Raw genomic sequence first — 15150 nt, 5'->3', positions numbered from 1 at the left:
CCAATATCTGCTCATGTTCTCAGCGTGAGGCAGACGTACCATCCCAAGACTCTTGAGGAGGCATCAGTCCACATCAGTGATCCTGAAAATGCTTTTAGATCATCCACCTTCCCACGTAGCGGCTGCTGTCGCTCTGCAGCTCCATATGGACTCTGCAGCTCCACGTGAACTCTGCAGCTCCACATGGACTCTGAAGCTCCACGTGGACTCTGCAGCTCCACATGGACTCTGCAGCTCCACGTGGACTCTGCCTCCCTGCCGAAGTGGCCGAAGGGACGTATGAGAGCTGCTGTCTTCTGGGTCCTCCCAGTTAGGTCCCTTCAGTCCTGAACTCAAGAAGCCTCAAAAAGACAAAGTCCAGTCGCCTCAAGATTTGACACCCATTGTCCATAAGCCTCCCATGACAAAAACTGACATGACACTTCAAACCAAGACCACAGTTCTTTGAATACTGAGCTGAGCAGAAGCTGGCGAGTCCCTGACGTTCTTCATCTTGTATTCATATTTGATGTAGCCTTCACAGCGAGGCCATGAAGGTGAGCACGGCTCAGCAGTTCACAGATGGATGCTTTTTGTACAAGGGGTTTCAGGAGTGCCTCAGATAAGGTGTCGTCCACTTCTGGAATATTTGCGTCTGGTGCAGACTCTGAGTTCAGGTAAGAGAAGGTCATTTGTTTGTAGATCAATGATCAGTGGTTCCAGGGGATTCATCTCCCAGTTCACGTCACTGAATCTGGATTCAAAGTCGCCCTTTGGCTCCTCCAAACCTTCGGAGCCCCAGTTGGGGAAGGCGCTGCTTTGGAGACAGGCGGTGGCTCAAGCTGTGCCTGTCATCTTAGTATTAGATCATCGGCGCCCAAACTGGTCCCGTGTTGGCAAATGTGAACGAACCCGTCGGCACCGCGGGGGGGCGGCTCATTGGAGCGCCGGCTGCTGCTGCTTTTGGTCCAATCAGCAGCTGGCAAATAGCTTTTGGGAGCATCCCCACCTCCTTTTGGATGCCAAAGTTATGGAGGAGGAAGTGGAAACATAACATTGATGTTTCCATGTTCCTGGTGCTCGTTGTTTATTTATGCAGCACATTTATAAAACAGGAGCTATTCTATTGTTATAAGTGTCCGTGTGAAACGCCAACTGAAGCCTGACGAGGACGCCTCCCTTAACAATTACAGCCATCACTTTCTTGACAATGTGTGAATTGTCCTTGAACTCTTTTGCAGGTTTTCTTTCGATGAAATTCTTCAACGCATGGGCGGCTTCCGTGGAACGCTGGTGATCGGTTGGGTTTCACGAGGCGTATGGAGTAGAATCGTGCACCTTCAAGAAACTAATGTTTGAATGCGCAAAAAGTTTCCTGATGTTGGAAATAATGTCTGCTAATGGACACAAGTAGACAAGCTTGCAGCCGGGGCCGATCTTTAATGCTTTCAACAGAGCTATTAGAAAAAACTAAAATAATGTCTGGTAGAAGTTATATCATCGCCTTCTTGAAATAATCACCAAAAAAAACAGTTTTCAAACAAACAATGACAAAGGCAATTATTTCAAGAAGTTGACAATATATAAAAATAAATACATGGAAAATACACATTTCAGTTGCTGTAGCAGAAGGAAGAACCTCAACTCTGAAATAAAATGCATATTCTTTTTTTAGAACATCGGAGAAGGAGCAGGTAATAAAGTGAGAGAGGAGAAATGTTGTAAATGACTCCTTTGAGTCCCACCTTTACAGGTGATTCATCTCCTTTCGGGTGCAGAGACCTCCAGAGTCCAGGCAGCTGCTTCACGTCCTTGCATGAATAATAGAAACTGAATTTTACTTCCTCAAACACTTCCACCCCTGGGACGCTCCGCTCAGGTGGTGTTTGTGAGGACGGGTCTCAGAAGGGACGAAGCTCACGTCTCCGGGCCTGAAGAACGTCCCTCATGGAGTCCACGTTTGTGTTGAACATTTGGCGGTGTGATGTCGGACGATCAAACCGCTCAGTCTGTGGATCCAGATGAACTCCCGCATCTGTGCTCTGCACCTGAAGGAACCAGGACCCAGTTTAAGCCTGTGTTTCCCATTTGAAGTACAGGAAGTACTTGAAGCATTTGAAGCATTGGAAGTATTTGAGTTCTGCTGGATGAAGTTCCCTTTAAAGGGCTGCAGTTGTTGTTCCTCTCTGAGGAGGCCTCTGTTCTCAGACACAAACCTGTGACCTCTCAGTTTCCTCAGAACGTCTCGTCTTCACCTTTGATTTATTTTGATGTGAAATTTTATTGTTTTTCTTCCCTCAAACCAACCGTCACCTCCATGAGTTTGTCAGTCAGTCTTTTCTGAGAGAAACATCGTTTCTACAACAGACCTGAAGCAACCCAGATAACAAGGAATCACTCTTAATATGTAGCTAATGATATAATATTAATAAATAGCTAAATAAACATAACTATTTATAGGCTTTGTTCTGTTGGTGATATTTAAGTTATGTGGTTGTCGAAGTACATTTGGCCATCAGTTGCATCATTACTTGTTGGGGTAGGTATCAGGTGAAAAGTATTACTTTGACTGGTTCATGTCACGATTCCGCGGGTCCCTGGAACCGCAGAATCGTGATCACTGCGGTGATCCTCCGCACCTGGAGGCCATGCCGCACCTGAGGGGAATTATCTCGTCAGCCTGAGAGTATTTGGAGCCGACGCATGGTTTCAGTCGGCGTCCGGTCTCGTTTGAGAAACTTGAAATAAACCGACCTAGAGTTCCAAGTACCTGTCACTGGCCTCCTAGGGATACCGTAACAGTTCAACTTACAAAAAAAGGAAATGAATCATGGGCTCAAAGTCCAACGTTACCCATTTTCATCACTTTTTCAAACATATTTAAGTCTGATCATTTGGGTCCCAAGAACAAAAATAATTTGACATCCTCAACAAGAGACAGACTTCTACAACTAGATCCATGGGAACTTGTTATCCTCTGTCTTCCGTCTCTCTATTTACATTTATATTCATATCGTTATATTCATAACGCATAAAATAAGTGTTTATGACGCAGATTTTGAGCTGGCGACATCAAAGCCTTCTCGCAGGCTTCAGCAATGTCAGTGTATTTACTGCCTCTGATTGGATAGTCACAGGGAGAAGGAGTGTATTTGCGACGAGAAGCGTACTCGTGAGCTGAGAACAGAAATACAGTTGTGTTTGTTTAATTTCGTTTTTTTCAACCCGCTGCAGGAGGAGAAAAATCGGATTAGTTACTAATATATTTTTAAAGCCATTTTCTTTTTGAAGAAAAGCTGGACATAGTAGAGAAAGGTCGGGCAATTCCTAAGCTAGCTAACCTGTCACAACCAGGAAAAGGATTTGTCCGACATTTTCAAGCCAACTACGACCGGTAGCCCTGGCTCACATGCTCCGAGGTGAACTGCAAATCGTCTTGCTGGGAGTGCTTGGAGCCGAAGCGCACGGATAATCTGTACGACAGGATAATTGCACTCTATTTGAGGAAAGAAAGGAGAATGGATTTTGTTTACAAGTGATCAGAATTTTGGTGAGTAAAATGCTGCTATTTTCCTAAATAATACAGCAAGTTTATAAGGTTATTATTGGTGTTTTTTATGTGTTGCAGCTGTTTGCTAGAAAGGCATTTATTGTGGCCACTGTCGGTTTTTGTGGCTCCCGCCGTGGGACCAGAGTTTTGTTTTCCCTGTGTGTTCAGATTTCATTCAGGGAAAAACATCATAATGGCTAGGAACTAATCAAGTAAGAACGGTTTCTTCAGTCAGGAAATACACTTACGAGATATCCGGGCCAGAGAAATCCCGGGCTACAATGAATGTCACCCCGAGAGGATGGTTCACCCTCTCTGGAAATCCGCTGAGACGCGTCCAGCAGATGTGCAGGTGAGGAGATTTCTGCCCCGAGCCGAGGAGGCGCAGTCATTTTATACCATCGCCTCAATGGTCGGGCTTGTTTCCTAATAAGGACTTGTTTTACACACTCTTGGAATTGTGTCTCTTGGGGTGCCGGGCCGCACAGGGCCGCGCCCCGGAAAAAGGGGCCCTTATCATAATAAGATGTATTTTTATACCCATAAACTAATTATTGGGGGGTGGATTGATTCGGAGCACTACTGAAGGCCTAGGTGTAAAATACACGGCCGCCACTGTTCAAACCTCATGAGCGTCTGACCTTCATGTACTCTTTTCATCTCATGACTTCACACTCACAACTATGAGAAGTTGTAAATTCAGCTCCTGTGATTGACAGGGGACGGCACATCCTCCACAGGAGAGCGATGGACCTTCAAGAAAGGGTCACAAAAGACCACTTTCTGGACTTTGGGCAACTGGGGGTAACGTTCCCTCTCTGCAGGTGTCTTCATGTCATGCAACTGGAAGGCCAAGTGAGAAAGAAGAAATAATTTGTACCGATTGAATCCCTTGGACCACACACTCCCCTCAGGACCACCAGATTTCCCCAGAATTAGCCACGGTGGTGAATGTGGAAGCAATTCAGATTCCACATCCAAGATTGATTGAGGAAAGCTCCCTTACAACACTGCTGCCTTGAGCTGAAATCTGAGAATCTGAGAGTGAATCATCTTCCCTTTCAGTTCAAGCTAAAATAGTAACATTTCAACTGAAAACAAAAGATGACCTCTTCCAGCCCCCGCCTTTGCCCAGGTGCTTGGAGAGGGACCAGACGACACTGTGGTCAAAGGTCAAATCCTGTGCATCCATTGACAACGTCAGATCTGATATGTCTGTGGAGGTTCTCAGTCCTCCTGGTCATGGTGAATCCTTGTCAAAATCTTCTTGTCGCGGCTACCGGACTTCAATTTCTTCACCCAAAGACGTTTCGCCGCTCATCCCAGAGACGTCTTCAGTTCTAATAACCGTGGGGAGTTTCCCGATGTATTCGCAAACCTAAATCAAATCTGCGCGTTTATTCAGTGGACGCACACCGCACCTACATTCTGATACTCTCCGTGCTTTACGTATTCATTTGTTGTGGTGATCATGATACTTTGACTTTGTGCACGGTAGAAAACAACCACAACCACTTCCTGCCAGCTGGATTTCAGACAACGATGGGCAACAACAGGAGGCTGATCTGGAGACTATTTTATCTGAAACACAAGAAATCTGCCATTTAAGAGGCCATATGTAGGAAGCCACTCTCATGAAGCAAACGTAAAAAATAAAATGAAAAACTTAAGACCTTATGCTCCCGGCAGAGAGCTGTGTTCCTCTAATACAAACCTACTAGCAATACCTTTTGCTCGCTCTAAGCGATCTCAGGCAAAACTGTTCTCAGTTCTACTACCTCAGTGGTGGAACAAACTTCTGGAAGCAACAAGACTAGCATCATCTCTCTCAACCTTCAAGAAACAGGTGAAAACTGTTCTCTTTCAGGACTCTTTACTGTGCTGATGCCCCAGATCAGGTTAAGCAGCAAGTTAGGCTATGCAGTGTGTGTGTGTGTGTGTGTGTGTGTGTGTGTGTACGTTTGTGTATGTCTTTGTCAAAAAAAAAAAAAAAAAAAAAAACTCACCCAAGCTTACTGTTCTGTATATTTCCTGCGCATCGTGTATTTGCAAGTGTATTTGCAGTCCCTATGTCCTCTATTGTAAGTTGCTTTGGATAAAAGCGTCTGCCAAATGCAATGTAATGTAATGTGATGTAACTTCACACAGCGTACGAAAGAAGGAAATATTTTGGAAATATTTAAAATGTAGTCTCATCTGTATTTCTATGTGAAACGAACCAACGACTCCAGTCTCCTCCCTTCGAGGTGCTCAGTGTCATGCTTTCTGATCTTCGAATCTCACCGACAGGTTCCTCCTTGTCCTCTGCCATGAATCAGCAAATGGAGGCAGCCCTGTATTTATGCTGCTCAAACTATAACAAATATTTGCTTAGTTGAGATGCAGAGTTTCAAATATTGTTCGGCTAGATATAAATATTGACAGCAGCAGCCGTGTCGGCCCGGCCCGGGCGAAGCGGCGGGACTTCAGCAGCTGCACAAAGGCAAAAGTTAGTCCACTGCTATTTTTCCAGATTTAGTTTGATTTGCATTATTGGTCCTGTATTTGTCTTCTATTGCTGAACGCAGCCTCAGGGGGGCACGGCCCGGTGTCTCTGAGCCGGTCCCGAGTCCGGATAAATGCAGAGGATAGCGTCAGGGAGGGCATCCGGCTTGTGGCACTTGTGCCAAAAGCAAAGATGCGAATCGAACCATTTGTCTTAAACTGCTGCAAGAGTGACACTAACATCCCTTTTAAGTTAAAAGAAGAAGCGAGCGCTGGTTCAGGAGCAGATGGGAGGCTCAAAACTCCAACTGCTGCAGGAAGGACGAACCAGATGGAACAGCATATTTCAAACGTGCACTATTTACAAACGAGCACGAGCACACTGATAACGGGAGAGTAGAATGGATTATTTATTATCCGCTGCTCACTAGAGTAAATTGCACAGATACATAATTAAAACAAATGTATTTCTTGTTCGGGCATTTGTCCTTTGTTTGCTCACAGAGCCTCTGGTGCTCTCACTTCCAATCAAATCCCAACACTCTTAAAACCGAACTGCTTTTACCCCAATAGCCAAATCTGCCTGCAAGGGTTAAACATGAGGAGACCCTTAACTGGAACAACCTCCAGCTGGTGGAAGAGGGGCAAACGCCTCTCACAGGTCAATCACATCCAGCAAAGGTAAGCCTCAAGCTATTCCATTCCTGTCTTGGGCTTCAATAAATTACAGCTAAAAGTACATTTCTTGAAGCTTCTCAACCTCACTGATGATTTTAGAAAGGATGTCAAAAGCAGGTCTTTCCATTGTGTTCATGGGTGAACACCTTGTGCCTCAGTGAAGATTCTACTTATTCCTCACTTACAGAGAGAAGAGGAGTCACGTGTTTTCTAAAATGTCCACACAAATGTTTCTTTGTTTCAAGCAGAATAAAAATTGTTTCACTTATTGTTGGCACATAATTTAAGGTTCTTAAAAGAGAGATTATCAATAGACATGAGAAGCATTGGATTGAAAAGCAACAACTTTCACCAAGTTTTAAAGTAACAAAATTGATTTTTCAGTGAAATTTCAATTGAACAAATAAAAGTTAGTTTTTAATGTAGAGATTTATATAAACTGACAGAAATGAATTTCCTACCGTTATAATTTGGTCGGCCGAAGATGATGAACCACATTTTCTTATTGGATTTCATCGAGTTTGTAACAATGTGACATTTCGAAATTGTCTTCGTTTTTTTTTTTTTTTTTAGCCTTAAACAGTCATTCATAAAATCCTTTATGGGTACATTAATACCATTAATTGTTGTCTTCATGTGTCGCTGAAATTCTGGGCGACTGTAAAGTGTTTTGTGCTAGATTTTCACGTTCGTCTCGTTGAATGATAATTTATCCTTTATGAAATATCAAATATTAATAATAATAATAAATCAAATATTTTATATCTAAATTCAATCTCTGCAATGAGCCCATCATGGATGAACCGTGAGCAGTAGGCATGCTGTGGACCAGCTCCAGGGGGCAGCGAGGGCCTCAGTGTCTCGCTCAACACCTGGACACACCGGGAGGTGCCGGGAATTGAACGAGAAACTTTCAGTTCCAAAGACTGTTGCTCGACTTCCTGCGCCACCCTGCCCATTACAAGGATGGTCGACAGGATGTGTGAGACACCTGCAGGAGCCAGCCTCACGACCCGAGGATTCTCCACAAACACAGACAACCAAAGAGGTCTGCCTTCTCCGCCGGACTCGACTGCATCTTCTTCCCTGGAAAGGGGGTGCGAGGAGGCAAAAGAGGTGGAAGTGCACAGGTAACCGAGCTAAGCTAGCGACGAGACTTACCCGGCCGGCCATACGCTTCCTGGATAATAAAATGGACCGCAGCGAAATGTGAGTAACTTCTGTGTGATTGTCTTCACAGAAACATTGCTAAACGACAACATGCGGACCTCTGCTGTCCAACCGCAGCAGCTAACATGCTACTGAACAAGATAACCCGCCACTGCAGACAGCGGAGATGCACAGACCCAATGGCGGGGCATCCTGATCTTCACGACTACAAACATGCGGCACATCTCTGCTAAACAACCTTGATGGGTTCTTTGCACAGTTTGAGCACGGAAGACCCCGAGACCGAGCCCTGTGCCTGTGTGCTGCCGCTCCAGCAGAATCACCGACAGCTTCATGCAGCAGGCAGTCAGGAAACTGAACACCCCACCCCCACCCCAGTGAGACCCTAAAACTCTGGACTCGGACATATATTTCACTATTGAGCGCTTTGCTTGATTGCTATTTTTGCACAGTTACAGTAAAATCCATCATGGTGCTATTGTATTATATACTGTAAACTGACTTTCAGTTTCTTTCCCGCTGCCATCCTGTGCTATTATTTACCAACTGTTTTTGCACTGAACTGTACAGACACCCCTGCCGCCTCTCTGCATTCAAATGACAGATTAAACAGCATAAAAACTGAAATGAATAACTATGTCATCTTTTCACCTCAGTACCTGTAGATTGTATCTACTTGCCCTTTATAGTTTGTTTTATTGTATACTTAGCTGTAATTGTGCACTCTTATTTTGTTAATTTCATGTCACCGTGAGACTGTGAGAGACGTCTTCTCGACTCCTCTGTATGTCCAGTACATGTGGAGAAATTGGCAAAGCTGACTTTTGATCTGACAGCTTGAATTTTGTGTTTAGGTGGCAGTAAATATGACTCGGACGGCTCTTTGGGCAGCCATGCTGACGGCTTGTTATGGGACCTTGGTATTGTTTTTCAAACACAAACTTTATTGCAGGCAGCATGAACTCGCAGAACGTTCGTTCTTCACTGGACACATACGAGTAGAAGTAACACGATGATAGAGCAGTAGCGCCATCTATTGGTAAAAGTACTGCCCATTTACAACACTTGGCGGTAGCGACGAAAGTAGTCCGTCCAGCGGATGTTGACTTTGTGTTGAGTTTTAATTGTCTGTGGTTTGATGCAGAACTCTGAGTTGTCTAAAGAGCTTCCTCTGGATCTGGCTTTGAGCGCGGTCGACGACGTGTGCGTCGGTTGCAAGGACAAGATGGCAAACAGAGTGAAGGAGTATTTGGTAAATGGGAAAAAAAAGACAAAAATCTGATGCTGGCCTGGGCTGAGGCAGAAAAATACTACAACAAAATATAGCGGCCCAAGAAGGGGAGTCGCCCTTCAACCTCACTGAAGAAGGAACAGATCATGGCTTTTTACATTTACACGATGGACAATCCCAACGTCTACAGTGATTTCAACCGCGCTGTGCGCACGCTTCTGAATGTGAGAATGGGTTTACTTTTCTTGCATCTAATTTTATAATTATACGGTGTTTTGGTATTTTTGATACCATAATAGATTTGCTGTCTACTCCTCGATTGTGTTGATAAACTTCAATTAAAATCTCCAATATCAAACTTTGGCATCTGACGTGTGAAAGCAACACACCTATTTTCCAATGGATGTCTTTTTTAACTTAACTTTTTATTCTTTTAAACAATGAAAAATAGTCCAATTTAAATCAGGTAAATCATTTTAAAAAAATGAACAGTTGTCTTGTTAAAAATGACAAACAATGCAAAAAAAGGAAAACCAGATTTTTTGCCATATATTCATATCCTTAAGGTCTACATGGCCTGAATTATATATGATAAATGTCGACTGCAGCTTGTCTTTATGAATAGTTTTTGACAAGTGTGTATATTTGAGTGTGTGTTTTTTCTGTTTTGAAGAAAAAAGTGAAATTAGGATAAATATCAGAAACTATGTCAAAGCCTCTGAGCTCATCTCTAAAATGGCACGAATAAAACCACGTAAACATCAGTCTGACAAGACCTTGTTTCATGTATGATCAAGAGGAAGCGAGTGAAAATAGATTTCAGCCATTTGCTTTCGACGTGTCTTTAGGCAAAATGCGTAAAATGAAGTGAAAGAAGTCAAGCTATGCAGACTTGATTGTCTCTTAGACCCTCTTCTGAGAAAAATACAGGCTTGCTTCAGACTTATAATGATGGCGCCGCTTCAAATCCGTGGAGAAGTGTTTTGTAAATTTCTTATCAAAGTAAAAAAAAATAAAGCCCAATTTCCCTCTCGTGTGTTGCTATCGCATTTGTTCCTGCTTGTGTGTTTGCTTTTTTTCCCCCCGGTGTGCGTGTTTGTGAGTCTAAAGTGTGATCGGTTGTGATCCGTGTGGGCCAGAAATCAGGGATGAGGTTTCTCATGGATTATCTCCGCAGAGCTTTGGTCTAGAAAAGAAAGATAGGCTTAAAGCTATGCATACACACAGCCAAACATAAATGTTATTTTGATGTTCATAGACAGAAGGGGGGGCTCCTTTGCTTCCTGTTTTAATGCACAAAAAGGGCAGTTGATCATATAAATTATTGTTTGTTTGGCTGTTTTAGTATCCCCTTTCTGCTCCTCTGTAATAATTTACAATTTGGGTAATTTTTTTGGGAGAGGGTCAAAATGAAAGATAATGCTGCACAATAGATCAAAGTTTGGAGGTCATGACACACTTTTGAAACATGGACTTCTTAATCTCTATTGAAGAAAAAAACTTGATAAAATCAGTGGCCATGTCCATGCGTTCCAATACGCAAGTAATGATTTCTAAATGAGGTAGCAGCAGCACGTTCAGAAGTAATTATATAATCTTACAATGGTTTGGAAAAATTATAGCTGTCGCACAGCTCAAGTGGACATACGTAAAACGATTACATTTGAGATCAATGTCTGTCTTTGCACGACAAGCCTTGCAGAACATGGAAATTAATCAAATGTGCCCATGGAAAACTTAAATACAGTGCAACCAACCAGTCAGATGAAATTAAGGTCAGAGATTGTAAATATGGGTTGTAACAGATGTAAACAGAATCTGCATTATCTGTCGTAGTGAGCATTATGTTAAAAAATTTCCTGAAATCACTTTCATATCTTTTTATGTAACGTCATTGATCTTGTTCACCTCTCTAGTTCATAATGCATACAAAAGAATCAAATTTAGGTGTTCAGCCAGCCTGTCGAAATGCTCCTTTTTGGCGACGGTAACAAGAAAACGATTTGAACGGCAATATCAGGCTGGAGAAATGATTTACATTCTATGATACTACCATGTTCATGTACAGAAACAGTTTCAAATCGCTGGAACAAACAAACTCCTGGTCCTTGTTTGACTTGCTTTCTACCAATATAGAAAGTTTTTTTTTATCATGTCAAGTCAGATTTTATTTAGAAAGCGTCAAAGTGTCTCATGACCCTTTCCATGTGGAGCAGGTCTGAACTGCACTCTTTAAAATGATTTAAAGAAACCCAACATCCCCCGTGAGCAAGCACTCTGTGACAGCAGTCAGGAGAAACTGGCCTTCGACACAAACCTTGAACAGATCTGAGCTCGTTGCGAACGCTCTTCTTTATTGACTGTTTAGGCTAGAAACTGTGAGAAACTGTGATAGAGGCAGAGGAGGTCTAGGAGGGACAGGCAGAAATGATCTCAGACTCATAACAGTAGCACAATCAGTATCATTTTTCTGGTGAAATTATACACTAATGGCTTTTATTTGCCAAAAAAGAAATAAACATGGGTGGCTGGCGGCCAGCGGCAGGAGATTGAGCCACAATTCGGGAGAACCACCGAAATGAGAGCCAGGGAATCCAGAGACAACATGGGCTTACTAATGTGAAAAATGTTCAAGTAAATGTTTGGGTAAATTTAATCACGAGGGTTAGGGGTTGGTGTAAGACTGAGGATGAGGATTAGGGTTACCCTGGACAGGTAATGTAGAATATGTTAGCGGTTGGTTTATGCCACTGGGAGCCTAGCCCTTGCCCAACGATGATGCACTTTCTTCTGGCACGGATCCTCGTGCCATCGGCGTGGAGCTCCGTGAGCTTCAGACATGCATATGAGAATGAGTGTGGGAGTTAAGGTGGGAGTAACGCGTGTGTGTGTGTGTGTGTGTGTGTGTGGGGGGGGGGGATGTCCAGCCCTATCCCAGCGATGATGCACTTTTTTCGGACACGGATCCCCGGGATGTCGGCGAGGAGCTCCGGGAGCTTCAGACATGCACATGGGGGGGGGGGGGGGGAATTCCAGGCCAGCAATAATGCAATGACTTTAGACGAGGATTCCCGGAACGTTGGCGTGGAGTCCCTGGAGATCCAGAGTTGTACATGTAACCCCTGGGAAATTTGGTGTTTCTTTAATCATATATTTTTGTTTTGGTTTCAAGGAATTTCAGTATTTTTAGATTCTACTGTTTTGTTCATGTCAAAAGTAATTTTGCTGTAGAGATTTGTATTATCTGTTGTTGCTGTTTTGTACCAATCAAAGCTTCTTGTGGTGGAGTATGCAACTAGCAGGGTTTCTTTTGCAACCTGTGATTGGGCGTTGAATCGTCTCGTCAGTTTTCTGTTTCCAGTTGGCTGGGGGGCGGGAGTAAGGCAGGGTGAGGTACAACCTGGTTGAGGTGCAACCTGGTTTAGGTGTAAGGGAGAGACGAGGAGGAGCAGGAGAGCTGCACATGCTGAACTTTCTGGACTGAAAAAGTTCAGGTTCTGCTTGATGTAAAGCGCCGAGCGGTGAAACACTGTACCTGCTACAGTGACTGGACTGCGGCGCGACAAGAAAAAAACAAACTCTGACGACGCCAAAGAAGGACTTTGCCGTCATGTTAGTTAGCGGGCTAAGCTAACCGGATCGCTAACCGCGGACGACAATCCACGGCAGCCCAGATAGCGCTCCAGGCGACCAGGAAAAGCCTGGTTGCTCCTCTGGCGACGAAGGAAACGGCGACCATCCCATCCCGCCCGCCGCCTCAGCCGACTCCTCCAGTTAAACTGTCAGGAGGTGGAATAAGGAACGCTGACATTGATTCTTCTCAAAGAGTGAGTACTCCGCTTCATTTTGTTTACTGACTCTGCTCAAAGAGGGAGAATTCGCCTCTTATTTTTCTCCTACCAACCGAATTAAAGGGCATGTACGTTTTTTTTGGCTCACTGGCTCTTATTTTATACATTAAGAGCCAGTGAGTCACAGGGTGACAGCCTCTTGATTGTGAGTACCAGTCTGATTCTGGATTTGAGAAACCGGTGTGAACAAGGTTCATAATTTCATTTGTATTTTTCTGACGCATTCTTATTTCTTTTTAATAAATTACAACTTATTTTTGTAAAGTGCGTTGGTGATTTGTTTTCTAGAAGTAGTATGTGATCTTTGAAGTATCAGATAAGAAGAGGTAAATACATTTTACGACAAAAAGGGGAATAGTTATCGACCCAGGGAGCTAACCTTATAACAGGGTTAGAGAAGCGCTACATACATGTGAGTAATGAGAGTATTTCCCCCTCCCTTTATGCTTGTAATTCCGCTGCATCTGGTTTACTAGGGCCATAAAAGCTCCCCATGGCCCTGGTACCCCTCTGACTTTCCAGGCCCTGGGACTCCATAAAGTCTGTTGAAGTTTCTCTAAGTTTTCCTCTCGGAGAGAATGCAAAGCCCTTAGACCGAATGGGTCTGCTCTTCTTCCATGCTGCTTTGTGTAAATACATATACTAATGCACATGGACACATCCTCAGTGATATCCCTAGAATTATTGGGTATTTCGAGTCTTTTTAACATCATACACCCTCATCCAGGTGACCCAGCCAGGGCTGATCAGACCCTGGCTTGTGTCCAGTTGGCATGCTAGCTACCATGACTCCATGGCTCTCCTCTCTTGAGCCACAGCCATCTTGAGGCCCTCTCTGCAGCTTCGGTGGTATTGCGGATGGCTCTTCTCTTATGCTGCCTGACGATGCCCAGACAACCCATAGGCATAGGACCGGGCCGCAAAGCCCCTGCAGCCCACTTCCACTGGAAGGCATTTTGCCCTCCATCCTGCTTGCTGGCACTCATTGACCAGTCCCGTGTACTTGGAGAGCTTCCTCTCCAAAGCCTCTTCCAGGCAGTCTTCCCATGGGACGGTCAACTTCAGCATTATCACTTGCTTGGTGGCCTCTGATACAAGGACAATGTCAGGACGGAGGGTGGTGGTTGCAATATGGCAAGGGAACTTAAGCTGTTTTTCAAGGTCCACTAGCAGCTGCTCGTCTCTTGCAGATGTCAGGATGCCTGCTGGTGTTCTTTTAGCTGTGGCCGCCTGCTCCCCAGCCCTGACAAAGCCAATGGAGTTCTTGGCAGGGCGGAACTGCTTTGCCCAAACCAACCCTGTGCTGAGTGCCTCAGCGATGGTCTTCAGGACTTGGTCATGCCTCCATCGGTAGCGCCCTTCTCCTAATGCCGTGGTGCAGCAGCTTAGGACCTGTTCTAAGGTGCCTCTCTTGGAACGCAATGGGCAGGCTGGCGACTCTGCTAAGCCCCAAGTATGCAGGTTCGATGGACTAGGCAGCACATCATACACTACCTGGACAAGAAATTTGATGCTATGATGCTCAGCTTTCCAGATCTCCGTCCAGGTAACTTTCCTCTCAAGGGCATTTACCCATCTTGTCCAGGCTCCCTGCTGTCTCATGCCCACCACCTTGCAAGATCTCGATTCCTCCTATTTGTACGGCCTCTTCTGCCTTCCACTTTCTGTCCGTCCTTACCTGGATTCCAGCATTAGCCACCTTCGGATCGCTGGAATCCCTGTACAGCACCACCTCTCTGGCTCTGGTTACCTTGAACTCCTTCTCCAAGGACTTGAAGGGCAGCTGCAGTTTGTTGTTGCGCCTATAGAGAGCAATGCTGCTCAGGCTCTTTGGTAACCCCATCCATCTGCGGAGGTGGCTACTGACTTTCCTCTCTAGGGTTTCTACTGTGGAGAGTGGGACGGCATAGATGAGGAGCGGCCACAGGATCCTGGGGAGGATGCCGGGCTGGTAGACCCAAGCCTTGGATTTTCCAGGTAGACCGGACTTGTCCACAGACTTCAACCAGACATCCAACTCACCACAAGCTGTCTGGATGGATGCTGCATCTTTGAGAGAGCTGTCAAACATCTTGCCCAGACTCTTGACTGGCCTCTCTGAGATTGTAGGGATAGCTGCACCTGCGATGTTGAAGCGAAACTTGTCTTCTACCTTCCCTTCCCTGAGCACCATCGAACTTGCAGGTTTGAAGCTCATTCGGGCCCAC

The 15150-nt window shown here is 44.7% G+C and overlaps 1 pseudogene; it reads right to left on the bottom strand.

Moving 5' to 3' along the window:
- Positions 1 to 13719: 13719 nt before the first annotated feature.
- Positions 13720 to 15150, bottom strand: part of LOC147216477 (uncharacterized) — a 2850-nt pseudogene continuing 1419 nt past the window's right edge.

Source organism: Fistularia commersonii, chromosome 29 (assembly GCF_037954325.1).
Source record: "Fistularia commersonii isolate RoL2024-O1a breed Wild chromosome 29, RoL_Fcom_v1.0, whole genome shotgun sequence".
In the NCBI taxonomy this organism is placed as follows: domain Eukaryota; kingdom Metazoa; phylum Chordata; class Actinopteri; order Syngnathiformes; family Fistulariidae; genus Fistularia; species Fistularia commersonii.
This window is presented reverse-complemented; position numbering and strand designations above follow the sequence as displayed.